At 32.6% G+C, this 8,314-nt stretch overlaps 1 long non-coding RNA gene across 2 annotated transcripts in view; it reads left to right on the forward strand.

Moving 5' to 3' along the window:
• Positions 1–4,733, forward strand: part of LOC148621397 (uncharacterized) — a 52,245-nt gene extending 47,512 nt beyond the window's left edge. Inside the window, exon 3 of one of the 2 annotated variants that reach the window (XR_015921178.1) lies at positions 4,291–4,733. This is a non-coding gene — a long non-coding RNA (uncharacterized LOC148621397). The remainder of the gene's footprint in view (positions 1–4,290) is intronic. The other variant, XR_015921179.1, reaches the window with a different exon arrangement.
• The last annotated feature ends 3,581 nt before the right edge of the window (positions 4,734–8,314 follow it).

Below are 8,314 nucleotides of genomic sequence, written 5' to 3' on the forward strand. Positions count from 1 at the left end.
TTAGACTACTACAATTCCTATTCATATCTTTATTACTTTTTTGTTTGTTGAACATCAAAATCAAACATATGATAGCAAGCGAGCAAATCAACTACTTAAGAGAGCCTGCCCTAAAAGTCTGATTCCGTTGCAAGCAATTAGTTTTTTTATCGAGTACACAATCCTGCCATTTTCAAAGATCACCATTACATGTATATAGGAATTGCTATTTTATTTTCCAATAACTCAAAGTATGTGAGATAGGTTACAGAGCAACACTAGTAACCAAAGAACAAAAAAAAAAAAAAAAAAAAGAAAAAAAGAAAAAAAAAAATTAATAACTTGTTCTAATCAACTTGTCCCACGGGCATCAGTAGAGGAAGTATTTTTAAATGTTCTAGAGGACCTTGAATATTCCAACTCATATATTCACTGACTACATTACTACTTAAAGGGTCAGAACAAACAGACAACTATGAAAACATTGATAAAAACTTAGCATTAGTCACAAGCAACAGTCATAAAGGAAAATCCATATAACAGATGACAATATCAGAAAAAAAACGTATAAAAGCCTGCCTCTTAGACAACAATTGCGTATTGATAATTCAGGATAGTGTATCACAACAAACTTCATACATCTGAACACTGTGGCTTCATTTCTTGTTTTGCACATATTAGAACTTTTTGGGAGCTGGATATTGCTTCTCCGATCGGTTTGTTATTAGGTCTTCTTGTAGACTGTTATATCTTGAATCCGGTCTTCCGACGTATTGAGATCTGATGGTGATGAGTTACCTTTGATCGTCGGTATAATGTACATGTGCCAAAGGTAATTCACTTGTAGAATGTGTTTGCATTATTATTTATATCATTGCACAACAAATGTTAAGTGTATAATGTAAACAATAACCCTAAGCGTTTGATGATACAAACACAAACTTAAATACACAAGAAAAGAAATATGCGTTTATATTAATGTCATATAATTTAAGACATTGTAAAGCGTTCAATTACTCTGAAATACTAAAGAGATAAGAAAAAAAGTATGGGATTTGAAAGGCAAACCATTTCACTTAACAGAATATATTTAATGTATAAACTTAAACTATGACTATCACAAATTGTCTTACACAATTGAAAAATAGAAGTTTCATTTTCGAGTTAAAATTCAATTTGTCAGAGCATTTGGTGTGATGCTTCTTGGCTTTAGACAGTAACAATGTTTACTGAACCACTTGGAAATGAATGCATTTTTGTGATCTGGTTCACAAATTGTTCACTGTAATAAATAGGATCACAATTACAGACAATACAACTGGTGATGTGCACACTTTTCCCATCAATATGTCCTGCCTGCGCACATAGAATTACAATACTTTTTCAAATGTTTGTATAGTTAGATATTAACCATAGAGCTCCGCCACAGGAGGCTAAATTGACCTTACCCACCTCTCCCTATTTCCAGTAGCAATCAAAATTTGTCCATCCCTTTATCATTGTGTCCTATCCCTTGTTCATTTCATCATCATTTTATGTTCATTTTATCATCCATTTCAAGTTTATCGTCTGAATATAGCTGAAATATTGCTGATCGGACGTTAAACTCCAACAATCAATCATATAATTCTAATACAAAATGAATGCGTCTTTATGAACATATCATAGTCACTGTGATTCTATAAAACAAATTTCTGTTATCAATTCCCAATAAAAAATATGTTATATTATTTCCCAAGCCATGCAACCTGCTTTTGTAGAAGATAAATTTAACAAAAATTTAAAGATTCAGGTCTAGACCATTTCGTGAACTATATGGTCCCTGAAAACAAATATACACGATACTTTTTGTAATAGGTCTGATCTACCTGGCAAAAACTGTAGATATCCAAAAGCTGTATAATTAAAGTCAAGTAGGATCATCACAAATCCATTATTTTTTTTAACATGTGGTCTTTTGAAGTGCTTGTCGTTTGTCATTAATGGAAATTAACTATTCTTTTCATCACTACAGAAGTTTTATGGTCGTCATCGTGACCTCGAGGATCGCTACTGTGTATCCATCTGCGCCATGAAAATTGATTTTGTTCAACGTGTCATAGTTTTTCTTTCCTCTTTCGTCTACCCTGGACTTAACTTTTTATGAGCAATTCAGCGGGTGTTTCTAGAAAAGCATAGGACGCTTACCCTACCGGTGCACCTGGTCCATGCTCCCAGTTTCTAGTCCAAGTTGCTCATTTGCTTTTGTTACTTTGTATGTATGATTTTAGTTACTTTGTTGTGTAAGTCTGTTTTCCATGTCTGGTCTTTGTCCCTGGACTGCATTCGTTTGATTACCGCTATAATCTTGGTTCCTTTGATTACTCTCTCTAAAACACAAATATAATTTTAATAACTATACAACATAAAAACAATAATGTATACAAAAGTACAGGTTCTATTTATTTATGTGAATAGACATTTTTCTAAATAAAATTTTTCTCCAATGTAAGGAAGTGTTGAAAACAATATTTCTTGAATAAATCTAATGATTTAAAACATTTTACTTCTGTTGGTAGTTCATTCCGAGAAATGGAAAAAAACGTAAGAGGTCTATGTAGAAATATACAATGAGCAATGAGCGTTTAATCGGCAAAGTTGAGTGACATATTGTACACTTTAAAATGAAGATTTTTTTTAAATTACGTCACGCAGAATATATTTCCTTTGTTATGAATTGTCAATAGATATGACAGTTTAGAACAAACCTATACGACCTATGGCATTTTCTGTCTGACTTTGTCCGAGAATAGGGATATAAATGCATATCCCGTCCAAGAACTGCTTTTGTCGGATCCTGAAAGAATTCTTCTTTATTTGTTGTCACTGAATAGTTTTTCTGAGAGATTTTGACAGAATTTAAGAGAGGTTAGAAGTGATCACATATGTACACATATGTTAACATTGCTTCAATTTTATTGAAATGTGCCCCTTTAACGTAGATAAATTACTGTCGCGACCAGTTTTTTTCTGAATGCCTTAAGATATTGAACTTATATTTGTAGGTGTACATTTTTTGTTTATTGAGTTGTTACAAATCGAGTGGGAGTTTCGTCACGGTTCCTTGATTGTACATGTAAATTACAGTTACGACCAGTTCTCCACTTGTGAAATTGAACTTTTTATGACGATGCATATAAGTAACAGATCGAGTATGAATTTTGTACCAGATTATTAATTTTTGATGGAGTAATACCTCCTGGGACTCTCTCCTTTGGAAATTCCTCCTTTCTTTTCAAAATGTTTCGAAATATTGAAACGATGTTTGGTATACAGTTTTATATTTTACCTAAGGTGAGGGCTATTCCGGTTCGTTGATTTTATGATAGAGTTATGCTCTTTCAATCTAGACAAAATTGAACGGCATTAGGAGGAGGGGTGCATAAGTGTTGTGCCGACTGCCGACACATCTAGTTTCATATTATTTATATGTTTTATTCTGTAGTATTTCTCTGCTACTAAAAAGATTCGAAAATATGGCTACAAAATCTACAGTGGTATCAAATACCAACAGATAAAGCCAATTATTTGTCCTAGAAGGTCTTATGACTAGACACTTTTTTATAGATATTTTTATATAGCCTAGCTGGCCGAGTGGTCTAGAGCGCTGGACTTAGTGCAGGCGGTGTTGCCACAGATGTCACAGCGGTACGAGTTCGAGTCCCGCTGAGGGAACGACAAAAATTTGCTTCGCAAATTTGACAGTTCTAACATCGTTGGGAATTTTTCAGACCCTTATATATATATCAACGTCTGAGAATTCCGTACCATGTTAGAACTGTCCTAGAACGGGACAGTTCATTTAGGTGTTATTACGTAAACGTCTCAGAATATATAAGTTCAAATTCGAAAAAGGCTATCAAGTGATGGTAGTGTATATCGTTAGCATACTAAAGTGATACCCTCCTGACTATTTGAACAAAAAAGCATAATATTCGAAAGTCTTACATGAACATGCATGCATTGGAAAAAAATTACGTCCAAAGCATACATACATGTAGTATTTCCACCTCGTACAACGGCTAAGGGCTAAGGGCTTTGGACTACAAATTACATGCAATTAAGAATAAGGTTTATCGCGTTAACAATAAAAGAAGACCATATTGGAAAAACAATAGCCACCACGGTACTTATCGAGACATATAACCAACCACCATTACTACATGTGACGACTTAAATTTCAATGCGACAAAGGCTGAAGAGCAACAATAGAATAAGTTTTGTCATTGGTTACAATATTAACAAACATGCCTTCTTAACTCGCCCTTTCAGACTAGCAATTAGCTTACCATGACAGAAAAAAGACTATAACGACTACACAAATATATCTTCGTATGACGCCTTTCAGTGATGTTATCCGATGGTGACGCTTTTCAGTGATGCGTTCCTCTGAAGATGCCAGCCAGTGATGTTATTATCAGATGACACCTTTCAGGGATGTTACAGCAAAGTTGAATGCATACTATTTTTTAACGGCGATAAACCAACACAAGTTACAGGAAGTGTCATGAAAAATCAGCCAAGTAACACAGATAACTTTATCATCTTCATACTCTTTGTTCTTAGTCATACTTTTTTTAAAACAATAAATTAGAAACACAATAATTTTCAAAAACAAGTATAAATGTGTTACAAGATTTGTGTGACAGAAAGTTGAACAAAGATCAACTTTAGAAAGTTCATTACATGCACTCGTTTTAACCCCATATAATAATGATGCAAAAAAGTTAGACTACTACAACGTTCGTTCGTATCTTTTACATTAGGAATCAAATAAGGATAATAACAGTCATTGTATCTTTGGAGTACAGGTATTTTTTTATTGTCAAAATTGACATTCAGTTCAAGATATCTGACGAACAAACAACAAGACTGTCATGTCAGTAGCAAGGGTAATAAAGGGTACCACGGTTATAGCAGTAATCAAAAGAATGTAATCCAGGCACAAAGACCAGACATGGAAAACAGACATACACAACAAAGAACACAAAGTAACTAAAATCATACATACACTCGGACTCCACTAAAAACTTGGCACATGGACCAACGTGCACCGGTAGGGTAAGCGTCCTATGCTTTTCTAGAAACACCCACCGAGCTGCTCATAAAAAAGTCAGTCAGTGGTAGCCGTAAGAGGAATGGAAAACTATGACACGTTGAACAAATCAGTTTTCATGGCGCAGATGAATACACCGTAACGATCTACGAGTTCATGATGACGATCAAAAACGCTTTTAATATTTACTAAACAATACAGCATTTCTTCGCTGAAGTTGTGTAGTATTTAAATTAAAAAAAGCAATCGAGCTTGCATGTATATTTATCTTATCGTATGTATGTATGTATATATGATAAACGTAGGTAAAACTATATGTGGATGTTTTTAGTGGGCAAGGCACAACAATACTGATATTACTTTCTTTCAGGAGACACATAGTGCAAAAAAGATAGAAAAAGATTGGGAAGATGAATGGTAATCAAAAATTATTTTCAGTCATTATAAAGCAAGAGTGCTGGTGTTTATATCTTATTCAAAACAGGTATGGATATGATAATACATATTGCAATATGTAGTTTTAATGGTAGATATATAATACTAGACCTCAGTGTAAAAATCATAGAATTACTCTTGTTTCGCTATATGGCTACAACATAGGTAAACATGAACTGTTTAAATTCAGTTGATCAAAATATATATTGTTTTGTATAAAAATTCTTCTGTATTACAATGGATTATACGTCGATGGGAATTTTGTACTTGATTATGATTTAGATACACATGAATTACATGATAGGCATAGTACAAGTAGAAAACTTGTTCATGATATTATGCAGGCATATAATTTAGTAGACCCTTGAAGGCGTTGTAACCCAAGTTGTAGAAAATTTACATTGCGCCAACATTCACCCTTGAAACAAATAGGATTGATTATTTTTCAGTTTCTGAAGATATATTTCATTACTCAAGAAAATTGATATTATAACTGGGTATAAAACTGATCATTCTGCTATTAGATTTAGTTTTGCGGTATCTTTAGCCAAACGTGGCAAAGGCTGTTGGAAGATTAATTCTAAGTTATTGTTTGATATTGCTTGTTTTTTTTAAGTGACAAATTGTATACGAGATACTATAAAAGAATACAAAATTTCTGGTGACCCAATGAATATTGTTTTATCGTGTAATGACTAATTATTTTTTTTTAAATCCTGAAAATGAAAGTAAGAAGTGCTAATATTGCTTATAGTATTGATAAGTCAAAGAAAGAAAAGAAAGATATTATGTGTATTGAAAATGATATTTTAATGTTAGAAAATCCTACAAAATCAAACAGAAGAGGTTAAGGCTAAGTTAGAGGAAAAAAGTAAGAAGCAAATATAACTACATGAAAAGATAATTGATGGCATTATTTTAGATAAAATGATAATTGGCTTGGGAATAGAGAAAAATGCTCGAAATTATTTTGCAGTTTGGAGGAGAGATTTAAAAAAAAAATAAAACACTTATTTGAGATCAGTAATGAGGAGGGAAACATATTTGTAATATTTCTGATAAATTAAATGAGCAACGAAAAAAGTTATATTCCTTTCGGAAACAATATTTCATGTAACAATTTTTTTTTGCAAAATAATGTTTGCCCCTCTGAGGAAATGAAGGAATCATGTGAAGTTAACCTTACTTTTAAAGAATGTGGTATAACATTTAAAAAAAATGTCAAATTGTAAGAGCCCATGCTCAGATGGTTTCACTTGTGAATTTTACAAGTTCTTTAGGTAAGATCAAGGTTATTTTGTTTTTTAGATCCCTTAGATATGGATATGAGATGGATTACCTTTCAGAAATTCAGTATCAAAGTGTTATTACTTGAATTCCTTAGGAAGGCAACATAGAGGTATATTAGTTTACTAAAAATAGACTTGAAAATTGCTACTTCTGTCAAAACTAAAATAAAATGTTTTACCTAATATAATAAGTGATACATAAAAATGTTTCATTAAAGGTCATTCTATTGGGGAAAATTCCGGATTACTGTATAATCTCATGCAATATTTAGAAGAGAATGATATGGAAGGCTTACTTTTATTTATTGATTTATTGACCTTAAGAAAGCCTTTGACTCTGCAGAATAGGATTTTATTATAAACATCCTTAAAAGAGTAATCAAGGGAACCAAGGTTATAGCGGTAATCAAATGCATGTAATCCAGTGACAAAGACCAGGCATGGAAAACAGACATACACAACAAAGAACATAACGTAACTAAAATCATACATACAAAGTAACAAAAGTAAATGAGCAACTCGGACTGGTTTTGGTTCATCTATTTGTAAATGGTTTGAGGTGTTATATAAAAAACACAACTGGTACCTGGCAAGCAGTAGCTGAAAAGCGGCTTAGGCATCTTGGAGGTTTTCGACTTTTTAGGCTTGAAAAGGATTAGCTTAAAGATGGTATAAGTGAAGTCATGAATCCATTTTGGAAGGATCTCATATTTGGTTTATATAAGGTTTAACCCACTGTGAGCATGAATATGTATGATATACTTATTTATGATATTTTGAATTTGGTAACTTTAGACAAGTTTCAGTAATTTTGTAACTGGAAGTCAAAAGGTATTGAGAATCTGGTTGATCTTATTGATCAAAGTACAAAGACATTTTGATAGGATTAGTCTGATTCGCAAAACCAAAGATTTCCCTAAGTATTACAGACTTCTAGCAAATATCCCTAGATCAGTAAAGATTAGTATCAATAAGATTTGAGGAAGATGACAGCAAATGAAATTTCAAATGTGAGAGTCCAAAATAATTTTTTTGGATAAACTACTACATGCGAAAGATGTAAAAAAATTATATATAGACTTGTTAAAAACATTTTTGTTTCTTCTGTCCAGAAAATAGATTTATGGGAACAAAATGTGAATTTGGAGATGTATGAACGGAGAAAATCTTTTCTTCTATTACAAAAATATTGTAAAAACACATATTTTAGAAATTTTCAATATAAATTTTTGCACAGAATTTTGCCAACGAACACATTACTTTATTAAATTGGGTATGTAAGTTCGAAACAATGAACTTTTTGTAATGGATAGGAGATGGTGACCTCACGTTATCCGTATTCATAAATGACAAACTTAGCATGTTTTCAGCACCTGCGTATGGAGTATTCATATCACAACTCATACTTTATGCCAGGGCTGGCCGAAACTACGCAGATTTTTTGTATTGCGCTAGAACTCTAACAAATAGGCTTCTGGAACAGGGTTATGTTACAAGATTGAAGTCATCACTACAG

Source organism: Perna viridis, chromosome 3, assembly GCF_037379345.1.
Source record: "Perna viridis isolate PV_CMFRI_1.1 ecotype Kerala chromosome 3, ASM3737934v1, whole genome shotgun sequence".
In the NCBI taxonomy this organism is placed as follows: Eukaryota; Metazoa; Mollusca; class Bivalvia; order Mytilida; family Mytilidae; genus Perna; species Perna viridis.